This window comes from Erithacus rubecula (assembly GCF_903797595.1).
Source record: "Erithacus rubecula genome assembly, chromosome: 4".
Lineage (NCBI taxonomy): Eukaryota > Metazoa > Chordata > Aves > Passeriformes > Muscicapidae > Erithacus > Erithacus rubecula.
Genome location: NC_136686.1, coordinates 64,253,006 through 64,278,596, shown reverse-complemented (window position 1 = coordinate 64,278,596; position 25,591 = coordinate 64,253,006).

Below are 25,591 nucleotides of genomic sequence, written 5' to 3'. Positions count from 1 at the left end.
CAGACAAGCTCCTTCCACAAGGCTGTGTGGCAAGGCTTTGTGGGTTTTTGTTTTGCTTGGTTTCTCTATTTTTGATTGTGTTTGTAGTACAAGAGAAAAAGCTGAGGGCAAGATGCTGGGGAGCCTGGAATATATGCCCATAAAAGTGATGTTCTGCTTCCCTGGGTCTGCTCAGACAGCATTGGCAGGCTGGTGGCACTATTCATTTGTGTTTCTCAAACAGAAAAAGAGAGGGAAACAGCAAAACCAACCTGGTAGCTGAAACACATTGGGAATATTTCTGCTACAGACTCCTAGCAGCTCAGACAAGTTATTTAAGTTTCCCACTTCAGTTTAAGCCTTTAATAAAATTGATTTTTCCCTTTTTCAAGCCAGAATTCTCACTGCAATCACCAGGATGGTTGCTATATGGAAGTGACACGAGCTGCTCCCAAAAGCTGGCACAAATTTATTGAGAACTTCAGAGAATGGGTGGTTTCATCCATCTCTAAACAGTGGCATGGCCTGGCTCACCACTGCAAACTAAACTTTGGGGTTTCTGCTGCATTTTGGAGAATATTACACCTCCCGTTTTTTATAGAGATTAAGGGTGACTCATAAATCTCCTATGAAAGCCACTCTAATTTTCAGGTATCTCTGACCTAGTAATAAAAAGCCACATCTTGCTTTAAAACAACATAGCACAGTTTTCCCATCTATTTAGTAGTTTATGTTAAAGGCATTATTCATGTATTTAAACACAAAGACATGTCAGGAGAAGCCCTACTTCAATACTTTTCCAACTTGCTGCAGAGCTGGAAAAGGGGAGTTTTTTATTAAGTTCTCAGGTCCCAGAAAAAAGATGCCAGGTGATGGAACAGTCAATTGGAATTTATTTGGACTTTGAGATTCTGAGACTTTTTTTTCCTTGAGTTTCCTCCACAAATTACAGAACTGGGAGTTTGAGATTTAAGTAAAAGCAAGAAGAGTAAAAAGTCAAGTTAATTTGAGTGAGTGCTGGGTTTATGTTTATAGTTGTATACAGTACAATGATACTGTACAGGTTGTTTCTTTACAGGATATTTTGATGGTAAACTTTTGTGAATCATGATGAGATCCTTAGATAAAAGGCAAAATGTAGTATTCCTTAAGGCCTCAGGTGTAAAAGCACCATTAATAATTTAACACTAAAAAATATGGTTACTCTAGAGACTGTCAGATACTTCTGTGGTACAAATCCCTACAGAGACAGCCATCATAAACTGACTAAATAATTCATTTGATGAATTTCTCAACATTTTCTAATACATTTGACAATGTCTTTCATTATTTACCTAACTTGTGCATCACTGTTAAACTATCATCTCATGGGTGCAAAAGCTGTTTACCTTACAAAGAGTTTATTTTCATTGAAGAAAAGTAAGAAGTTGCTTTGCAATGCCATCCAATAGCACCAAATCCAGGGAGCAGCTGTCACTTAACTAGGAAAGGTGTTCAGAGAATGTGAAACACTTATGCAAACTTTATATTAGGGATACAGACTACTACAGGTATTTTGTAAATTTTTCTTGGTGAAGACTTTGCTCCAAGACCTAGTCCAGGATAAAATTTAGAGATTCCAAAATAGGAGTATAAGGTTTCTCCAGCATTCTGGTGATGGAAACTGTAGAGTTACATTGAGGTAGCTCCCAGTTTATCCTAATCAGGTTATGGCTCTCAGCAACTTCAGTGCACACAGTGAGTTGATGACATGGCCTCAATAATATTGAGATGTTGCTGGTGTTGAAAATTCACCTTGGTCCATCACAGAGAATCCATTTGGTGTGGGGTGTTAGAGAACAGCTTCATTGTGTGAGGATTTCTGGAACCTCTCTCTCACCATGTATGGTTTGTAACACTGGTGCTACTCTCAGCTGGAAGGGTTATGTATAAATGTTTATGAATTTCTTTTCTGTTGGAATTTTAGGGTAAAGGCTGCTAGGTCAAGGTTGACTATTTATTTGTGAAAGGAAAAGGCCCTAGCAGACAGAACTGGCCAATTCTAACATCTGTTGTATAGATATGAGTTTATATAACAGATCCCAATCTTTCCTGCTACAATCTCATCTGTAAACAAACAAGACATTTACTAGAGAAAAAACAGGCACAAGCAGATTAAACGACTTATTCAACGTTATAAAAAAAGGATACCAAAAAAGGTTTTTTTTCTGGGACAGGCCTGGATCTCAGATCTCCCAATGCACCTTTTAGTGTTACAAATGCATCCTTTTTTGCTGGATGTTTGGCTTCAGAAGCCCTTAGTAATGAGCATGGTGAGGCTGAAGATTTCATCATGGAAAATTGTCAAATAATCAGTAGGCACTGGTATTCAAATGTGCTACCATTAACATATCCTCTCAACTGGAGTTACACTGTTTTATTTATTAACAGAATAAAGAAAGGATGTGACTAATTTGTTTTTGCTTCTTTTCACAGATGATCATACAGTAAAGGTGAAGGAGACCCTCTTTTTTAACAGATCAAAGCATTTGTTTTACTGTTTAATGCTTTGGTACTGGCTCTCCCAAGGCCCCTGCTGCTATGAACGAATGCAAATTACAACAGGAAATCCAATGGGCTCAGTAAACACTGAATATTAATTCAAGATGTTTTTGGAAATGCATAAACAGCATCAGTCCCAAAATCCAGAGCAGAAGCAAATAACAATGTTAAATTGATATGTCAGAATTTTATAGGCAGTGCTGTTTTGGCTATAAAAATCTGTTTTTTCTTGCCTTGTTGAGCAATCATGTTATTCTATCACAATACATGAATTCTAAATCGTTGAGCAATACCATTTCTTCCCCCACATTTTACCCAGGGCTTGCTCAGGTTCCTAAATGCTACTTTTCCTGTGTTGTCCAGTCCATTTGCTCTAGATATATCAATGAGAAAAATGTTTTTGAGAGCTATATGAGACTGAGCTGGAATGCAGGAAACCTCCAGCAACCCTCCAGGTTTCTTTGCCTTGTTTGTGTGTGGCTTTTGCATTACTTATTGAGCTTTCTCTATCTCCATCCATGGATTTTCTCACTTTTATCCTTCAAGTTCTCTCCCCATCTCACCAGGGCAAGTGTCTGTGTGGGTCTGAGTTGACAGATGGAATTAAACCACAAAAATTCGGGCACTCTGGTCAAGTCATAGCCTTGATATTTCTCACCTATGAATGTTTTCTTCTGCTTTGATCCCTTGTCAGTAATGGACAGTTTAGAATAAATTGTTTCCATAGCTCAGCCAACACAAGAAGATCCAGCCATCAGCTGTTTCCTTCTGGATCAGGTCAGACCTACAAATAATTTAATTTATGAAAGTCAGAGCAATTATCATTCAGCTAGAGACCTAACCAACCTACAGCTCGAAAAGAGGAAAGAATGTGTCATTGACAAAAGTTTCTGCACCATCACTAAAGCACCTTGATTTTAAAAATATTTGTGCTGGTATCAACATAACACTACAGTGAGTCTGACACTACTTAAATATCTTGTGTAAGCTTAAAAGAGCTGTGAACACTTCAGCTGGAATTCTGAATGACAAGCTGGACACTTCTAAGCAAAATGCCCAACATTGCCTCTCAAAGGCCCATTGCTCAACCAACTCTCAAATTTGTTCTGCATTTTTTTAGAAGACAGAATCAAGTTGTCTGAATATTGAAATTAATAAAAAGAGTGCATTGACATTCAGCTTTCTTTATTTTTCCTGTGTATCATTACATATTTTAATATTCACCTTGGGAACTTTTCCTTATGCGAGACATCATAAAACATGGATCTGAAATATTGAGATCCTGGTGTACTGGCAAATCCACAAACTATTAATAAAATACTCTTTGTTAGAGGGTGGGAAAGGAAGTCCCACCGTGTAAGCAACAATTCCAGTAAATGTAAAATATCTAGTGATACCCAGAGGCTCATCAGGTGGTAGCAGTAGATACCAAGTGCTCATTCTCCAGAGTGTGCAGCTACTTTCCTTGATATTCTAGAGATGAAAAAGGCAATTTAAATATTTTATACTCTCTGCCCTCCAATGATGCCTAGGATTGCTCTAGCAGCCCACAGATGAACTCCTGCTCTCTCACAGCTCACTGGAGACATTCATACAAATGCCTTGTGAAACCACCAACAATTGCCCAATTGCCCAATGTGACAATCAAAGCTCCTCGAGCCACAGGTTCCACTTTGCAGGATGGAAAAGGAGCCTGATGAACCCTGACAGCAAAGGAACATCTTTTTCTTTCTCTATTATCCTTCCTTTTGCAGAGGCTGGAAGACACATGGTGCATCCAGGGACTATTGACAACAGAAGCAGTTTGATACAGAGTTGTGCTCAGTTTTTCCAGAAATATAAGCTCAGACTGAGTATTAATGGTTGTCTCAGTTATACACCTGGGTGTTACCTGACAGAAGGTATTCTGAGGACAATGGTTTCTCCACTTGTTTTATAATAACATTTAATTTCATGTGTGTCATACTGTCAGCAACACCTTTTGTATCTGCAGATACTAAATATTAAATATTAAACAGCATTGTCACCCAAAACTTTTAGCTAGTATGCACAGTTTATGTTTTATCATCAGGTAAATATAACTTTATAATAGAGTATTTGTGCAGTAATTATCCTTTCATTCCCCCCAGGCAGAACAATGATAAATGGTAAAACCAATTTGCAGTAACAAAATAATTTGGTGAAATTCAGAAATGGATACCTGCTAGAAGTGGTTCTGGGATTTAAATACTAATACCAATGAACTGAAAAGTTCTTGCTTTAATTGAATAATTTTTCTCATGAAAGGTTTCATTCTGGTATTTTTATCCTTCACATGCAGATGTAATGGACATTTTTCTGATAAGCTCAAAATCAAAGTTAAAATGTTCCTCATATAAAACATTTTTTTTTTATTTTTTAAAAAATATTTTTATTTTGGTTTTGACAAAAGAGCAATTTTTGTTTTGGTTTGGGATTTTGCTATCCCTGAGAAATTTGCAGGAGAAAGTAAATGTACCATGCATTTTAATTCCTTTTCAAGTTAGTAATGTACTACAAAAAGATCATATACACAAACAAAGAGAGAGAGAGATGTATTAAGCTCCTGTGGCCACCTTGGGAATCATTAACTGATCTGATAATAAAACTGAAAATTTCTTGGCTTCTACCCACATATTTTGAGCAGAAAGCTTCAGTACTTTCTTAGAATCCAGCAGTGAAATGTTTTCTGTTTTAATACAGAAGCTGATCTTAAGTTATCCATGTGATGTTTATTTTCCCAAATGAACTTTTGACAGTCTTTTAAACAGAACTCATTAATTTCTACAGATATTTAGCATTCCCAAAGTAATTTTTTTGTTTTAAAGACATATGTGAATTTATGTAAGCCTTCCACTCACAGCAACAGTCACTGGACAGAATCCAGAGTACTTTAAATACAAAACTAAAGCCTAAATAAGTTTTTAGACAAGTTGAAAAGATCAAGAATTTACTGATATCTGCATTTTGACCAGTGGAAATCACAGAAGACTATTTTATGCAAGATTGTTTCTGGCACTAAAATTGACACTTAAATGCTATTAAGGCATACAAATAATAATTTGGAAATACTTAAGAGTACTCATGTACAATTTAAAAATCCTTATCTGTTTCCTCAGTTACCTCTCTTTGTTTCAGACACAATGATTAAGATAAAAATCTAGTTTTTCTATCAGATAAAGCATTCTCAGATTCCAGAGTGATTTGGTATTTGAGACAAACTATATGAAAAGAACAATGGAAAATAAAAAGTTTGATTCCTCTTAGTAGATTTGAAGAACTGTTTTCTATAATCACTTGGTATCTGAAATCTCTCAGTGTTTTTAACAGGTGAAGCATTCTGGAACAAAAATGTTTCTGTTTCTAAAGTGTGTCTTGCTTAGCAAAGCAAAGATAGTAACTACATTTTGATACTGTGAGTGAATTCTCCAAGCTGGTGAACTGCTGACAGCACGCAGGAGGATTGGTGAGCACTATTCTGTTTTAGCTCAAATGAATGTACAGATGAAGATATAACCTCTCATTTGTTGTTCTCTGTTATTTGAAGATTCACATGATAAAAAATAAACAGAGTGAGTGACAGAATAACTCTGACACTGTTGGGTAAAAGATATTCTGTATTTAAGTGTTTATACATTCTTGTAGCTGAAGGCATTGCACACAATTACTTGAGGGTTTTTTTTTTTTCTCTGCTAGTAGGTCATACTACCAAATAGCAATAGGCAGTAAAAAAGTAACCAGTTAGTTTTCATTCCAATATGCAAAATACATCACTTTAATGTGGAAATAGAAATTGAAGCATTTTGTAATGTCTGATGTGTGTACTACAAGTTATAAATTACATCTAGTCTTGGCTTTCAGTTTTCTTCTTGATTTTTACCTGTCTATTCTTAGTGTATAAGAAAAGTACCATTAAAAATGAAAGCAATCCATTTTAAGATGTATATGATAAGCTTTAGGGCTCTTACATAGTAGTTAGTGGTACTACCCAAGCTCAAAGAGTCTTTTTTTTCCTCCTTCAGATGTGCTTAAAGAAATTTCCCTTACAATGAAAAATGAAAAATAGGAAATATGACGTTCAGTTACTTGTGGATTTCTTTTGTTCTTTTTTTAGGGTTTGGTTTTTATTCTATTTTCAATCACTCCTGTTTCTTTACTGCTTTGTCTGGATAAAATTGAATCCATATACCCAGGAAGCCCCTAAATTCTATTGTCAGGCTTTCTGATAACACACTATCAGTTTATTCCCTGGTTTAATCCATTTAAAGTATCTCACATTAAATGTTGCTCATTTGCTGTTATACTTTTGAAGTCATGGCTTGAACTGTATTGTTTTCTGAAGCAAACTTCTTTTTCTCAACTGAGTTCCTGGGGAATATGATCTACCACTGGGGCTCGTCTCATTGCCAATTCTAAATAACACCCTAGGTGTTCTTACTCCATTGTATTCCTTTTTAACTTGTGCTGGGGAATGAAAAAAAAAAAAAATCTATGTAGAAGATTTTAAAATAAAGAAGAATTCTGTAGTGTGATTAGGTGATTTATTATTGGCCAAAAGTGGATATGTAGGGTCAAAAAGAAAGAGTTTGACCTTTGTCTTTGATATATTATTCCTGTAAGCATTAGTAAGGAAACCTAGATGATTGGTAAAAAATGCCTTATCTTTGATGGTTAAAGTTGGATGAGAAAAATGCCAGGCTTAGCACAGACATTTCAAAGACTTAGGTAGTATTTGGCTTTCTGGGTTTTCCCAGGGTTGAACTGGGTTTGTACACACCATTTTCTTCAGTGCAAAGTTAATTATGAAAAACCTTTAAATAATGGGCTACCTGCCAAGTACTTATTCTCCTGGACACCTCAGAAAGGAATAAACACCTGGAAACAGCACTATCACAGGCTGTAAGAAAATGCATCCTGCAGAGCCTTTGGCACAGGGATCCTTGCCCTGCTATGAGTAAGAGATGCTGCTGCCTCGTCTGTGTGCTGATCTGTACAAATTGTTTTCTCAGCCTGTTTCTTAGAGGATGGAATTGTAAAACTACTGGCACCTTCAGAGCTGAATCCTGAGAGATGCAGAACTCCACCAGTTCCCAGTGCTTGTGATGAAAGCTGATGATATTTAGCAACTTGTCAATGCTTGGTCCCATCTGAGCTGCTGGGAGCTGCACAGGCAAGGGAGAATCGTGGAGCCAGGTGGGATCCTGTGGGTGCCTGCAAACATCCCATCCCCTCAGCACTGAGAAACTGGAACGCTGGCCACTGGCTGGTCTCCTGCCACAGGCACTTCAGCATGTCATGCATGAAAAAGAGAGCAAACTGCCCTTCGTTTTGGCCCACGTTGTTAAAATCCTGGGATGGAGATAGGCGAGCCAGATAACTCGCACTGCATTCATGTGATTTGGCCTCTGCCAAACACTGGTTCAGTGATTTCTAAAGTGCTTGTGGCTTACAAAGAGAAATGATTGACAGCCATTACAGTGCTATACCTTGCCTTTTGAGGGGGAAAATAAATGTATTGCTGATGAGAATTGGAAAAATTAGCTATGAAAATCATGAAGCTCATACTTGATTACTATTGGCTCAAACAATATTTCTTTTCATCATGTGCAATCATTTGCTGGAATTCCTGCCCCATTAGATAAGAGAGACAATATGAAAACATACATTTGTCCAGCATGAAAATTCAAGTCTGCTTAGAGCTCTGCTGATGTCTAAGTGAATTTATACTGATGACTCCAATGGCTTACCAGATCATAATTGGCATTTTATCCTTGTCCCCATGTTTCTGATCATGTTATCTGTTTTTCAGAACTGTAAGCCATTGCTTCACTTCTACATTCAAACAAAGGTTATTTTATTTTTCTGGAGAAAACGTTGTTTTGGGTTTTTTTCTCTCTATCTCTGTTTTTGGTTTTGTTTTGTTTTGTTTTTTAACTTGATGCATTGTTTCCAAGAGCTGTGGTTAGCACATCATATAACAAACCCAGCTCATTATTATGCAGTATCTACTGCTGCTTGCTGCAATGCAATATTTACACTTTGGCATTAAGGCAGGAGACGGCCCTCGTTATGGAGCACAGCCACCGTTGATAGATCGACATAGCAGCTTTTCAGAAACATGAAGAATTGAAAATGGCCCATCTGGGGATTGCAAGTGCTATGAATTCTTTATATCTAACAGTTGGCCTGCACTGACCCAAAGGATATTAGATTTCTTAGGAGCAAACGTGCTCTGCTGAAATGTACTTAAAAAGCTCGATCTCAGCGTCCTGCAGTGGCTGCCCCCCATCATCCCTGGCTTTTTCCAGACAGAGCATCCTCTCCCTCTGTGCAACCCTTGCTCCCTGCCTTATGCCTCCTGCTGCTTCCCTCGTGTCTCCGTGTTGGCATTCCGCAGGCGGCGGCCGGAGCGCCCGGGGTAAGCGAGTGCGCCATCAGGAGCTGGAGGAGGCTGCTCCCAAGCCTGCATTTTATTGCCATGTCACTGGGATTGTTTCTACAGCTGGCAGGCCAGAGTGACCTTTGGCTGCCTCTTCTCATTTCTGTCGGCTCCTTCCCCATGAGTCCACGTCACATCTGCTTCAGCTGGGCTCTTTCAAAGGTTTGCTCTGCCCTCGCTGCTGCTGCAGAGCAGGGGGCTCCCACCTCAGGCTGGGAAGTGGAGGGGGAAGGTGAATGCTGAATGGCCCAGCACTCACCTCACCAGGTCTTACTGGGCCAACAGCACCAGCACTGGGCCAGGTGTAACCTGCTGCTGCTGGCATGGGACACAGGGATTCACTGAGGGGCAGGAAAGCACAGCAGGAGCCAAACAGAGATGAGGGAGGATGTGAAGTGACACCTGCCCTGCCCAAAGCACAGGCAAAATCACCTTGTCATGCTAATGAGACATTTCTCTAATAATTGCCCTTTGAGGATCCCAATGCACCTTTCCTGTAAAAACCGAGCACTGTGGTATCATTTTGTAGGAACGATCAGTTATCATCCCAATTTCCTTTCTCTTTTGAGACAGATAAGTTAGCTGATGTCACTGTTGGTCTGTGACATTTGCCACTTACCATCATCTGAGCACTGGACAATGCTGCTACCCCAGAAGTTGTTCCCATTTTCTCTGCACTTTTCTATATTTTGTGTCCTCCAAACTTCCCAACATCTCTGTTAGCAGAAGGTCCTTCAGTGAGGCATAAAACAGGACAGAATTTGGGGGTTTACTCCACATAGACTCTAGCAAATCTTTTGTTTCTGCCAACTCATGATTAATTTAGAGATCTGCACAGGTGGAAAACAAACTTTATGTGCATTGCACTGGCCTCTGACACCATGACCCAAACCCAGGCCCTGTCTGGCTCTGCCACCAGGTTTCTTGTCCTTTTCCCCATTTCAATGACAATTCAGGGAGGGAGAAGGAGAGAGCAGGATTTAGGAGGATGAAAACTGTCAGTTAATTGAGACAATTTTTAATTAAACTGTGCATTTCACTAACTGCTCTGCGCAAAGAGCTTTATTGTAGTGTTGCTGTGGCAACCTTAACTTTGAGCGACCTGACATGTGATTAAAATCTAAGATTTAAATGTTTCATTAACAAAGAGAGAGATCCTTTTTTTTTTGTTTTGGTTTGTTTTTTTTTTTTAATATTTTTTATAGGCATCCACCAAAATCACAGATCCTGAAGAGTGAGGATCAGAGTGCCACCTCAGATTTTAGTTACTGAGGGAAGGGATGGAGAGAAACAGCCGTGCAGATGACTGAAAGTCTATGGGGGAGAGATATCCTTTTCCTGACTTACAAGTGCCTGCCCCCTTCTCCCCCCTGCCCTGCATCTTCCCACTCCCTAAGGATGCTGTACCAATCAGACTTAGTAGCTTAAAAGGCCATAAAGGGAAAAATGTCAGGTGTGAGCTGCTCTGCTCAGCATGACAGGAGTTCAGATAAGAACACAAAAAATACCACATGGGGTTAGACATAAGGTTCATTTAGCCTGCTAACCTTTGCCTGGCAACAGCAAGTAGCAAATGCTTAGGATATGTATAGACTTGACCTTTCTCTCACAGACCCTCCCAGCTCCTGATAACCACCACTTAGATGTGTCCTTGCAAATCTCCCCCAAATAGTGTTTTTTCCTAGTAAAGACCTTCTGAGCTGGCAGAGGTATATACTTCCTTCTTTTTTTTTTTTTTTTATTTTTTTCCTATAAGTGGGCATACTTTGTCCTTTGAAGAAAAAATGATTGCTGCTTGTATTATGATGGAATGGGATCAAGGATTCAGGGCAGCCCTGTAGGCAAACAATGAAATAGAGGCATCCTAGCGTTAAGGCAAGATGCTTTCTCCTTTCTGCGCCTCTTAAGAAAGAAAAATTGGATATAGCCCCTAATATATGTTCCTGTATAGAAATGAGGATCTGTCCTGACATGTCCTTCTCTTTTCCCCATTAATTGTCATAACAGTTTCACCCTGGAAAGCTGGGGTCACATCATCATCTCTGATTTTACCCACCAAGGGAAATGAATAGAAAAAGAAAAGTCTCTTGTATAGGTAAATTTCTATCAGAGAGCAATCTTGAAATAAAACTCCTTGATTCTCCATATCTCTTTTAATTTCTCTTGGGCATAGCTCTAATTTATTTAAGAATATGATAGAGTGGAAAGGTGTTAGGTATTAAAGAGTGGACTTATCTAGGAGAAGAAAATTTACAATAATTCATCATTTATCTCAACCTTTACAAAGCTGGGTTTCTTCTTTCCTCCATCCAGCAATAGGTGTTCATTCAGTTCTCAGTTTTTGCCTTTTATTTTTAGGAAAAGAGATGAAAACTCAGAGGCCATCTAAGCATTTGTGCAACACAGAAGCAACACATGATTTCCTGACCTGCTGGACAATTAGTTCATGCCCTGAAGTGTGATATTTGATTACCATTCCTTACAGATTTGGTTTGTGGTGCTAATAGCCGTAAAATTATTGAGTTTCTGATTAGATGCAGTCACAGAATTTGTCTCAATGATTTCCAGTTGCAGGGAATTATCCAGATATGCTTCTTGGTGTGTTCCAGACTTGCTTTCTTTTGTATTTCCAGGACCACTCATCCATCAGGACTGTAACAAGAAGAGACAAAATTTGCTGTAACATCAACAATTTTAAACATTTCAAACACAGCAAGATTGCTTGTTTGCTTATTTTCTCTCTACTATAATCTCTATGTTTATTTTAAATTGGTCTCACATTTGGAGATTGATGAGAACTGTAAGTTAAGATGTATTTTACAGGTGTTCTCAATTCTGAATTGGACAAAATCTTATAAAATATTAATGACTGTACACACATACAGAAGATAAACTTTGGTAAATGCAACTATTTCATTCAATGCTTCCTGCAAGTTTGGAGGATGCAAAGATTTAAAAAAAAATATCAGCAGAAATAGTAGGGGTTTTATTAAAGAAGAGCTATATTAAAAAGGGGTGTGGCATTCATTCTTTTAACTCTATAGTTAGGAGATATTTTCTTGATTAGCAACTCTTTTCCCATTCTATTCAACTAATTATACTCTAAATTTACAGATTTTAAAAAGTGAGATTTTCCTTATGCTTTGTTTCCAGCAGATCAAACTTATTTTTAAAATTAGAGCTTAAAATTTCCCAAAAAGTTCTCTTCCCTGTTTTGAGCACTTTACCTCAAGATTTTCAGTTTAGTTAATAACAGTGTCAAAGTTCTGTAGATAATGATTCAAGAGGAAAGTAAATAATTATAAGATAAGAACTAAATTAAGAAAAATATTACAAGGCTGTTTCAATATGTCCACAATTTTCTTTGGCAGAGATAATGGAAAATATCCTCCAGGTTGAGAAAGGAAAATTGTTCATAGATTTTAAATCCTTTAGTGCTGGAGCAATGGAAAGGGTCAAAACATCTATTTTGTCTACCCTAATGCCCAAGTGAAAAGCTGCCCTCAGCATGTCATATTAATTACTGCTTAAAAAATAATAATGCAAGGCTCCTACAGGATAAATAAACTAGGCTTGCCAAGGAGAAGCAGCATTGAGTCACAGGATGGTTTGAGTTGGAAGGAGCTCAAAATCTCATCTGGTTTCAACCCCTCTGCCATGGGCAGGGACACTTTCCACTGTCCCAGGTGCTCCAAGCTCCATCCAACCTGTCCTTGGACACTTTCAGGGATGGGGCAGCCACAGCTTCTCTGGGTGACCTGTCCCAATGTCTCACCATCCTCACATTAAAGAACTTTTTCATAATATCTTATCCAAATATGCACTCTTTAAGTTTAAAGACATTCACCCTTGTCCTATCCACCCATGCCCTTGTAAAAACTCCCTCTCCAACTCTCCTATTGGACTTCTTTAGGCAGTGGTATAAAGACTTCATTCTTCCATTTCTTCATTTGAGATGAAATGGTACCTCTCAATCAAAATTGCTGCAGGTAAAAGAAAGGAAAAAATAAATCTCAGAAGGAAACTGGTCACATAGCTAAGCAATTGATGCATGTCCTCATATTTTGGCATATGATGGGCATATGGGCTGATCCCTGCCATGGGATTCTGTCATGGTACATCTTTGTTTAAAAGCAATCAAATAAAATAGGAATTTTTCCACATCATCCCCTAAGCAAGGATTAAAAGAACACTAAATGTTGTAAGTTTGACAAAATCCCTCTCCAATATGTTTTAAACCATACATGCCTTAACCTTTGTAGCCACTAAAGAAGAACAAATAGTTCTTGCTCTTTGGAGACCTGAGGTGCAAAAACATTTATTATTTATGGAGAAAATATATTATGGAAGACAACTGACATATTTATTGCATTATACTACCAAAATACGGAGTTTCACTTTTTTTTGCTTTTTCAGAGTTTGCGTCCCCTCTACAAATCCTTTCAATGGCTTTATAGATTTTCAAACACCTGATTTTCCCCCCCTTTTGGTCATGTTAGATTCAATGCAGTTTAATTGCATTTTATCTGCCAGATGTGGGAATTAAATAATTTCTGAGAGATGTAAGGGAAGCTGGAACTTTCCCCAGTTGCCTGCCTTCTTTTCTTTTTTTGCATGTCTCAGAGTTTTGACATTTTCCCTGGTGACTGTTGCTATGCTGTGCCTCAGCACATTGGCTTGGGATCCTTGCAATGCCTAAGGTGCTAAGGCATGTTTTGTACAGAAAAATCATCCGTTTTTTTTTTTTTTTTTTAAAGGCTTCTTGGAATAGGATATCAGAATTTTTCCCCTAGAGATGATGTCAAACTTCTCATCAACACACTGCAGAGTCAAAGGCACAGAAAATTACTAATGACCAAAGACATTTTGGGAAGACACCTTGCTTGTTATCTTCAAGAGGGGCATAACATTCACCAGGTCCATTAAGGGCCTGATTTCTTATATCCAGTATTTCCCTTCTGAGCAGGAAAAGGTAGGAAAAATCTTTGCATTTCCCAATAGCCAAGCATGCCACTCCCACAGGCACCAGGATGTGAATATTGTCTTCCTAACAGCTTGTAAACCCAGTTTGACACCAGACATCTGAGATCCCAAGACTGCCTTACCCAAAGTATAAATCAGAGAGAATTTATTTGCTTCTTGTCCTGTTCCATTTAACTGTGAATTCCACTTGTATGTGCAAATAGCAAGACAAAAAATTTCTCTTTTCACAGGTGGCCCCTTATCACTTGTCATTTTTCTTCTCTCTTGGCTCAACCTGTGTTTTTTTGTGAGGATGTGAATTGCCTTATGAAAAAGTAATAATTAAAAAAAAAATAAAAAGAACAAAAGGCAGCAGCACTGTTTGTCCTGTTTTTTGTGAACTCTGGCAGCTCAGGCCTCCAGGAGGAGTTGTGGGCAGGTAAAATTGACATCAGGCTATAGCTGAGTGCGTGGCTGCTGCCAGGATCAGCTCCCCCCAGGCCTGACACTCCTTGTCACCCCTGTTGCAGCAGCAATAAAGGATGCACAGGCTGGTGGAGGAGAGATCCCCCCTGAGCACAAACCAAGAAGGGCACATTGAGAGCCCCGTGTTTGGTTAAAGCCCAGCACCAACTTATATTCCTGAGTCAAGCTGTGTGAAAAATCTTTTTTATTTTTTTGGAATTAGATGCCAAATTGGTAAAAACCAGTGGTGGTAGCAATAGAACAACAAAAACAACAATAAAATTGGAACTAAGACTAAAACTTGGGGTGGGGGTGGAGGGGATGGAGGAGAGAGGGAATGTTTTTTTTCTGAAATAAAATGTGTCATTTTGCTCAACTCAAAATGAAAAGTTCTCTTACAGGCACTTGTAAAAGGAAAAAAAGGGGAAAAAAATCACCAGGGCAACACCATCAGCCATTGTTTCCTCAGTACCTTTAGAATTTAGCACATTTAACCCTGGCTGTCAGACATCCCTGTGCCTAAGCAGGTCTGAACCCATTTGTGCCTTTGGTGGTGCTGTGAACTCAGTCTCTATGTGATCCTCACAATATGCTTGAATCACATTGTTCCCCCAAAAGACTGCACAACCCAAATTTTCTAAGGTAGCTAAACAAAACGAAGCAAACAAAAACAAAAGTAGGAAACTGTTTATCTATAGCTAGTGTTCAACTAGAGAGGACAAGAAAGAAAATAAATTAATTTTTGTCTTCAAGCGTTCAGTTTTTCATTTGCTATCTTTTACTCTCCCTTCACTTTTTGTTTCATCTGAACAGGATTTATCCATATGTTTGGAGTGACAAACTAGATTTGAAGTTAAATTTTCCAAACTGCATATAATATCAATTTTTGTATCCAGTCTGATACAGAACCCAGGCTCCTCCAGAACCCGTGTCTGCCTGTTTGGATATTTTTATTTGGATGTCACACTATTAAACTTACATATAAAAGCACAGAAATGATCCCATACTGAAAAATGGGTAGAGCACCAGTGAAGGATTTTAAATGGGTTCACATCCAGGGCTTGGTCACATTTTGCCAGGTGCTGCTCATACTGGTTTTCCACTACCTGCAATGAATCTTCCCCACTAGGGTGTAACATTTAAATCTGGGCCAGATCATCACTTTTTGTCACTATGAACTGAAAAAAAATTACGCTGCTCTGTACTGCATGGAAATATGTTGAAGTAGAAATTATAAAAAAGGGTATTCTCTGAGCAGTCATGGAATGTTTCTTTAAATTCCATACTTGATGATTGCCTAGAGCTTTTCTCTCTCTCTTTTTTTAATGAGGATCATCATATCAGTTTCTATTTATAATATCTATCTCTTATCTGAAATAAGTTGTTGACATTGAAGTCAATGCAGATTATTTCTTTTTAGCTATCATACCATGAAGTTTGTGTTGTATCTAAGATAAAAGGATTATAAGTTTGCCATGATATAGAAATCAAGATTTTTTTTTATTGACTTTCACTTTTGTTTCAGGAACAAACATAATTTCATTTATCAGGAATCCTTGAGTATGATCTTCATTTTTTAAACACTAAAGACAATCAAAATCAACAACCTACCAACTGAAATCTATGAAAAACCTGCAAACCAACATATCTGTTTCCATGAGCACATCCAAAACACATCATGAAAAATTATGTTATCCAGCCATGTCCTTGGACACCAATATTTTTACTTTGAGGAGAACACTCATGAAACCCACCTAAATAATTAAGAGGGGAAATTTTATCCAACGAGGCACTTTTCCAGGGGAATAGATTCTTGTAAAAGAAACATTCAAATACATCACAAGAATTACTTCCACACGTCACAGGCACAATGTGTTACAGACCATCCTGCCCTGGAAACTGGAGGGGGAAATCGATGAACAGTGTGATGAAGTGACTTGTTTAATTATATATTAAACTTATATGGGGAGATCATATCTGCTCAGAGCTCTTCCAACCATTCACAGTCTGCAAATCTCTAAACTCATCAGAAAAAAAACTCCCTGTAGGCCACAAACATGACAAAGGGATTTAGATCATGGCCAAGGAAGAAGTTTAAACTACACTAAAGCATCTCCACTACAACCACAGTAAATATTTCCACAGTGGGCTCATAAAGCCTTTGGTATTTCATTTGTCTTTTTGCAGAACATATTGCACTTCATGAATTTCACCAAATGTCTTACTTGTGAAATGAAAACACAAGAATGAGCCATGTGGACAATAAATACTGGACAAAACCACCTCTGGTCAGGGAGATTCTATCTCCTACAAAACAGTTATTTACTGTTTCAGTCATGAGAAGAAAAAAATGCTTACAAAGCCTTCTTAAAATCAGGCTGAAAACTAAAACTCAAGTCCTGATTGATTATTTAAAACCTGGATTATATCTGCCATGACTTTGTGATACATTATAATATTTCTCCTTTTGGCCATCCACATCTGTGTGTTCCTTGACATCATTCCTTCCATTCCTTGGTACTAATCCCATTTTCCAGAGTTTTGACCTGATACTTATTTAATTAAGCTAATATTTTGGTTTTAGTTTGAATTCAGCTTTAAAACTCACTTCTTTGTGTTCAAATATGTTTGCATTTTTGTGCATATTATTCAAATGAAAGGTTGCTATCTCTACTTATAACTATGACTAAAAATTCTGCATGTATTCTACTCTTTAAAAAATATTAATAATTTTTCTGATTCTTTATTTTGTCCTTTTGATGCATCAATATTTTATTCAGTAAAACACTTCAATCAAAAGAAGTTTAAAAAACTACCTGGTGAAGCTTCTAAGTCTGTCTATAATTCTTTTTTCAGATTCACCTGAAACTCCACATCTTTCTGTCATTTTTTTCATTCATAAAAGAAATTTTAGGAAGAAACTTTAACCAAAATCGATTTTTTTTTGAGAAGGAAGGTATATTTTTTCTAAAGTATTTATGAAAATTTTCATGATCTACAGGATGCCTTAAAGTAATTATCAAATGATGTCCAGAAAGGTCAGAGGCTGATATGCAATTAAAGATGATGATTAAGAGTAAGGATGTTTTACATCACCATGATTCCTGTCACCTTCTTTAGCCAACAGCATTGCAGTGCTCACATTTCAATATTCTTCAGGGTGACTCCTGCTCTCACCCTGAATATTTTTAGATGTGTTAAACTCTTAGCTGAGATCAATCCAGTTGTCAATATATCATTATTAGAGTAAGGAAGCTGGATAGAAAATGAACTAGACACACCACAGGAAGACTCAGAAATGCTTAGATTAGGTATCTCCTTGTTCATAAACTTTCAATTTCTAAATCCAAATTTCCTAACAGAGTCTGATTGCATGAGATTCCATCACCAGGATTTCCACCTACGGTGCAGAGACTAAATATCAAAGGTCTCTGAACTGTGAGTGATATTTACCCACAGTGTACATGTCATTAACAAGTAGATAAGAAAAGATTGATCTTGGCTTTGACTTTAAGAAAGGATCTGGCAGTTTGTGTGTACAAATGTTGTTACCAGCAGAAGTATCCTTGCAAAATGCTGGAGTTTCAAATTTAGAGCCACATGCATTGGATTAATTCTGATCATAGCAAATCGTTTCAGATTGACTAAATTGTTGTTGTTGCTGTTGCTCTTTTGCTTATGATCGTACTTTGCTTTGGATCATATGAAATGATTTTGTAAGAAATAGCTTTTCTAAGATATTTGTCAATAGCAAATGTGCTAATCAAGGCTAAAGCCTAATAAGATATCCCTAAATAGACATTTGATTACTCATATACCATCTACAGTTACTTGTAATTCCAATTCTTGCCCATTTCTGTTTGATTCAGAGAAACAATATGAAATTGAGTGTCTTGTTTGAAAAATAGGTGTGTTGCTGCATCTGGGTTAAAATGACAGCATAGTTAATATTAAAACCTCAGTCTTTTCTGGGAACTGAATTTCACTTAGAAGTAACATAAGGACCTCAGTCCTTCTAGAGAGGTCACCCACCTGCAGTTTTAGAGCAAATTTTGGTTTCACTCTATGATTCATGTCCACTAAACTATTTTCACAGGAAAATTATTTATTCACTGAAAAGGTGACCAAGCATTGGAGCGAGTTACCTAGGGAAGTTGTTAATGTTAAAAAATCAATGTGGCACTTCAAAACATGGTTTAACAGTGGGCTATAAAATGTGGATTAATAATGGGATTTAATGAACTTGTAAGTCTATTTATTCCTTAATGACATGATTTCCACATTATGAAAAATACTGCTGGGAAGTCCTTGTTGACATGATCTCCATTCCAGGTTATCACAATCCCAGAGGAAAGAGTTGGGACTTTTCCCAAGAACCTTCTCCTTCACAAAAAATGGCATCACCTCCTACTCTAATAAATTCCACAAGCTCTAGAGAAAACCACTTGAATGCTTGTAAAAAAATTCCTCCAAGAAAAAAAAAAAACTTTCCCTCCTTTCGATGCACATTTGTTTATTTGCAAAGTTTTCCATAAATATAAAACTCACCAAAATTATTTTGCTGAATTTTACTAGGAGCACTATCAGAGTCAGCCATTCCATCTGCTGCCTCCTCATTCCCCAAACATCTGCACTCAACCTGCTCCTCTTTGGCTCAAAATCTGCATGACCCACGCAGGACCTGGGAGGGCAGGGCTGTGCCCTGAACCACCACATCACCCACCCCACAGCTCACATCCACTCACCTGTTGTGTTGGAAGATTATTTTGTCCTCCTGGAAATCAGAGCTCTTTAATAATGTGCAATTACTGTAGGCAGGTGTAAAGTTTCAGGTTTTTTTTATTCATGGTGAGGTTGCATTGCTTAGTTCTTTGCACTCCCCAAATTCCCTGTGCATTCAGTCAGGCATTTATAAATGCAAGAAGAGGGTAGTTGAGCTCCTCAAATAATGTTGTTTTGCAGGTGTGCATATGAGAGTAGAAACAATTATAAAAATTATATATACAGAGAATAAAGTATTGCAGATGCAGTTTAGAATACCTTAGAAGAAACACTGTTGAGCAAGAAACTCACCACAATTATTGATTTTATTGTATTGGGTAAGGAAAAATGATGAATTTTCCTCTTCTAGCAGGTGGCAATAGCTTGTTGAATACTGAAATGGATTGAATTTCAAGATATGGCTGCACATTATTATCCTTTATCACTGTCATATTCAAGCCTGGAAGATTTCATTCACTAAATGCAAACCACATTGGAAGATGCCATTTTATTTGGGAATAGGTTTATACATTCAAAATTATCCTTGGCACTCCAGTGTTAATACCCCTCCAGTGATAATTTTAAAGATTATCAGTGGAAAAATGGAAGGATTAAAACTTCCAAGGATGTCAATCATTTCAGCAACCCTCCCCCCTCCCTCTGTCATCCACAGTAGGAGAAGAGACTGCAGATTTTGTGGTTTATGACATACATCTGGAATGGTACACTCCTTAGTATATTAATTATGCATCTTGATATTTGTCTTGTAGGATTATTTTTTCCTTCAGCTAAAAATAATTTCATCACACATTAAGCCCATGAAAATTCCATCTCTTTTGCAGACTAGATACTCCAGATTTATAACCTACTTACCTCACTTCAGTTTGTTTTGAGATTTTGAGATTGGCCTTATTTATTATACAGTCTATAAAGTAGAATTATTCTAAATCACTCCTGTGGAACCATGAAAATGAAATTTTGGATATGCAAGAGGATTTTTATGTCTTTTAATTAGAGCTTATGTTGAAACTTCAAATGCAATGGCAAAATGGCAAAATGTTCATTGAACAGCTCAAGCTGACTGCAAAGGACAGAGCCCCAGCTGTAGAGAGATGAGATGTCACAGATTTGGAGCAGTTTTAAATGACAATATCAATATTCAAATCTTTAGCTCTGACTTAGTCAGGAGCTTTATACAGGAATTCTGTTGCTTTATCCTCATTTTCCAGGCTGGCAATTGAAGGGAGGTGAATGTTGGGACTGTTGCATTTGCTCCCTTTCTACAGCAACACAGCCATGACTTTCCCCAGGATTTGCTTTTAGGCTGTCAACCTACAGTCAGACAATTATTAAAACTGGACAAAATTAATTCTCATACTGCCAGATTCCAGCTAGTCCATCACGACTCAGAAAGTTTGGTCCTCATGTACAATCAGTTTGCAGTGTTTATAGTTCTTTTGCTTCTTTTTTGAAGTATCAAATAACCCAATCTCTGTATTTGCAGCCACCTGGACATAGCTGTTACTTGTCTTTCCCCTTTTCTCCATCTGCAGCACAGGATTCAGTCTTCTGAAGACTGTAAAGCTTCCATTTAAATGTAGTCTTTGAGCTTAAAAAGCTTCATGCATGTGAAATATAACGGGTTATGATATGCAAGTAGCCAGGCTAAGTGAACTAAAGGTACCTTCTGGCCATAAGCTCTGTCAAATTATTAAACCTATGAAATTGCAGAACACAAAATACAGGATAATGTTAAGTCAATGGGAGTGGTGGAAATTAAGTATCATGTGCATTAAAACCCACATACTTGGTTTCATTAAACTCCAAGCACCAGAATTTCTCCCAGGCAATCCCATTTCATAGGATAATAAAATAAAGAGGAAGAAGCTTTAGGGCCACTTGACCAGTGTCTCCCCATATTTGCTAAGTGCACACACTAAAAACTAATTTTCAAGGAATTTAATGCCTGAGAGCCAATCCAGCAAACGAAGTAAATCCTGTCTTACAGAACACCTGCAAGTCACTAGGAAAGAAATATTCTCAACAGTGCTTCAATAAGCTTATGTATGCAAATTTAACTCCAAGTACAGAAGGTACTGTGACTCTGTCTCAGCTGCTGGGGACTATAGATTTTTTGCAGAATGGAGGAAGAAATTGCTTCTTAAATTTGGAAAGTTTCAAATAAATATTTAGAGTGATAATCCAATACAGTTGGAACAAAATCCTTTTAAGTCTATTTCTCAGTTACTTAATCTAACAGGTGTCTTAGTTCCATATATATACACACATACATTTTTTTATATATTTATAGACTTATTATTAATTTAAGACAGCTTTTCATATTTTCTGACATCTCCCAAGGAGGTGTGGTATCATGTGCAGTGGAAAACTAAAGTTAAACAGATAATGAATATCCTCAGTGTGAAGATTCATAGTGTTTGCCTTGATCAGACATTTTTTACACTATTGTCAGTTTTTATTCTTTCTTCTCTGATAAATTTTTGCATGGGTTGGTCCTGATGTAGAGAATACGTTGAAGTTCTTCAATACACAAAGTAACTTGCTACTTACATTTTTGTGTCTACATATTTATAAAATCCAGAACACAGTATGTCAAGTTATTGTCTTATTAATCCCTGACTTTCAGTAGCCGAATATCTCCTGGAACAGATGCAGTTTGTGACAGATGCCACACCTGTGGTACTTGATCTAGGTCATATAATTATTTATTAGTTTGACTTCACAAGATGGTTTTTTCCCACACAAGCAGGTGATGAGATGTTGTATATAGGGTTTCCATCCCTGGATCTGAAATAAATGCACATCTGAACCTCAGGATTGACACAGCTGGACAAAAAGAATGAAGGCCTGCACTCAGACCAAGAATACATGCACAAATCCTTTCTCCAAAAAGCTCTTGCAAGAAGCAACTTCTGGCACATGGAAGCTCTTTCCAGGGTCACTTACACATGGCAAAACAAAATTTCAACTCTGGATTTTCAAGTCCTTACTCTTCTGCTTATGTTTATTTTCAGGAAAGGCTTCTTCTACTGCAGCATCCAGTTTGGTCATCATGAATAGGGGATGAGGTTATCCTTGCATGGGTTTGCATGTCTGGAAATTTGCACATTCAGTGTTTTGATGTTGATAAGATCAAAGGCAATTCCTCTCTGCAAAACCCATCCATACCTAATGAAAGCAAATATATACCTGAAATCTAAAACTCTTACAGGTGAAGTTTCTAGGACTGTAGTTCAAAGGGTTTTTGATTGAAATGTTATAAGAAATATGCTAAAAATAATTTTAACTATAAACTCCATGTGATTTTTCAAAAAGAGTTGTCTCTCTTTTCTGACTGAACATATAAGCAAAATTAAAAATTATTTACATTTAGTAAGTGTTGTGGTTTAAGCTTGCAGGAATCTAAACACCACACAGCCTCTTGCTCACTTCCCACATCCCAGTGGGATGGGTGAGAGAATGGGGGAAAATAAAGCAAAATTTGTGGGTTGGCATAATGGCAGTTTAACAAAATATAAAAGGAAGTGAATAATTAAAAATAATAATAATAATAACAATAACAGAACTGGAATATACAAAATGAGTGATGCACAATGTAATTGTTCAGCACTCAGATTTCTCCCAGTTTGTGGATGTATGTCTATATATGTTTATATATATGAGCATGACATCATAGGGTAGGGTGCATCCCTTTGGCCAGTTTGGGTCATCAGTCCTGGATGTGTCCCCACTTTCTTGTCCACAGACTAAGGCTGTAAGGCATGTGCCTAGTGAAATTTTTTTTTATGACTGCTTTCCATGTGGATAAAATTCCAACTTCCCAAGTTCTTAATTTAATTTTTTTTTTTCCTTCACGTGTATTTTTTTTCTCTTCACCTTATGATTTTTTGGTGATTCGCTTTTCTGACTGTCCATTTGAAGCTCTGAGGAAGGAAGAGTCTGGACAGAGAAGGGCTGAATTCTGCAGCAACCTGAGCTCAGACCATGAGTGCAATTCAGAATAAAAGAATGTGCCTTGTTTAATCTTATATCATGAAATCAGACTTAATACTCTATCTTAATTCTGCTACATTATCTTGTTACATAATCTTGGAAAAAATAGCTAAGATTCATCTTCCATTCACTGTCTCTAAAGGGAATAATGCCATCTATAATATTAGTAAAATCTTTGCTTTGGAGTAAATGCATGACAAGATGGAGGTATATGGGTAGTATGATAATGCAGGTTTCAAAGTTTACTGGAAAACTCAGCCCCTGGGTTTGCCTTTAGCATCAAATGGTTAACCTTTCCACTACTGTTACTATTATCTTTAATAACCTGAGATTCCTCTTTTCATTTCAGCAACTTGCACTGCATGTGAACATTTTAACTAAAGGAGTGACATTTCAGTTGGAAATTATATGTGTGACAGTGACTCTTTAAACCAACAGATCTGAACCATTTCTATCAGAGCTTTATCTAAGTTTATTTGTTTTGCTGGTAAGAACTCTGGAATTATATTTGCAAAGACTGGCCTGTGGGTATAAAGGATATAATTAATAAAAAAACCACCTTGAAATAGGTGCCCCTTTCCATGGTGAGCTTCCTTTCCACCTAATGATCATTCTATAGACAGAGGCTAATAAAGGACTTATCCTGGCAAGTGTTCTGTATCTAATTGTCTTCAAGGGGATTAACAGGAATTCTGGTGAACTTCCATCCACAACATTTTTCTTCCTCTTTGTGCAATATAGTCATTCTCCTTCAATGAGAGTTTGTATCTTCCCATTAACTCGTTAACTGCACTTGTAAACTGTCACTGAAGCAAGCAGATCTTACAGGAATCTGGACACAATGTTGGCTTTTATTGGTAAAACACAATTACAAAGGTAATTGGCTCCTATATATCTGTGTGACATTTTCTTGGCAGAGTTTCTGCCGTTCCTGGATTGCCTTCCCCTCTTCCATTCCTGCTCAATATGGTTTGGTATTGGAGCCAATAGCCTGGTGACCATTCAGAGGTTATACTTGGCAGGTGTAGAACACAGATGCTGGATTCCAACCTTCAATGGCTTGCAAGAGTTTTTATACCAAGATCTCTGGGTGCATCCATCTCTTGGACAGTGCAGCAACTACAAAATTGCCTTTAAATATTAACTTGCTGATGAGTTAAGCCCATTTTGTAGACCTCCAGTTTCTCCTGTTTTATTTTTATCTGGAGAGAATTAAATTCTCTCACCTTCAGGATCAGGTTTTTCATGCATTCTTACCAAGATGAGTTCATGATGGACCATTTTATGTAACTTTTTTAAGATGATAGAGTGCCTTGAGGACCACCCACCTAAGCCCCTCTGCAGTCATTGAGACAGATTACCATTTCTGCATCCTACTACAAATAATCCAAAGTGTAAAACACAAAAAACATGCCAGGTGGCTGAAGTGGGAAGTGGGGCTAACAGAATGATTTAAAGCTGTCAATTTTTCCACCAGTCAAAGACTGTAATCACAGCCCACAAAATGCAAGCAAATATAGTCATAGTCTCCTCTATAGTACTTTCTGAGAGTTCCCTTGAACAAAATCCACTATAAATCAGTTTTCCAGGGTAAGAACAAACTTGGTAGTGCTTCATGTACTTTGGAAAAGAAAAAAACAAAAACAACACCACCAACAAAAAAAAGTCTCAAAACCAAACCATGGCTCCATGGTTCCTCCTTGAAAAAGTGTCAGAGCCCCTGATGTACATTAACCTTCAGGCTGGGGGCTGGAGTGTAAAGGGGTTTTACCATGAAAGATGTGACAGCTCAGTGCTGAGATCAAATTCAGGGAGGTGAGGTTTTATAAAGAATATCTCAAAGAAAAACATAAGTGAATTCATCAGCCTCTAAAAGAGCTGAGGCCTTGCAAGATGAGATCTGGTTTAGATGGTGTATATTGCTCAAACTCATCCAAAAAGAACAAAATTTAAAAATACACATTTGGAGAATATAGAAACTTCTTTACCAGTCTTTTTAATTTCTTCTTGTCCATTCATTGTTCTTTCCCTCTTTTTAAAAAATTAATATGGACAAAGTTCTTCAATAGGGAAAAATCTACGGGAAAAAAAGGATTTTTGGCAGGCTCAGGTTTTGCTGATTACTGACAGAACCAATTGTCACTTCCATTTGGTCTCTGCAGAGCCACAGAGATGAAATTTTCAGCTCTGGATCCAGAGAAGTCAGAGACATTTAGGGATGTCCACCAGTTCTGAAACTGTTGCATTTAGCTCTAAGTGAATTTATGCAGGAGCAGGAATAATGTTTAATTCTTTGCCAGAATACAAAACAAGCCAAATGCCATATTCTTTGTGATTTTTAGGTTGGATAAAGAGACTAATGTCAGAATTATTCCATTTCTGTTCAGGGAATTTTGAGGCAGATGTGAAACA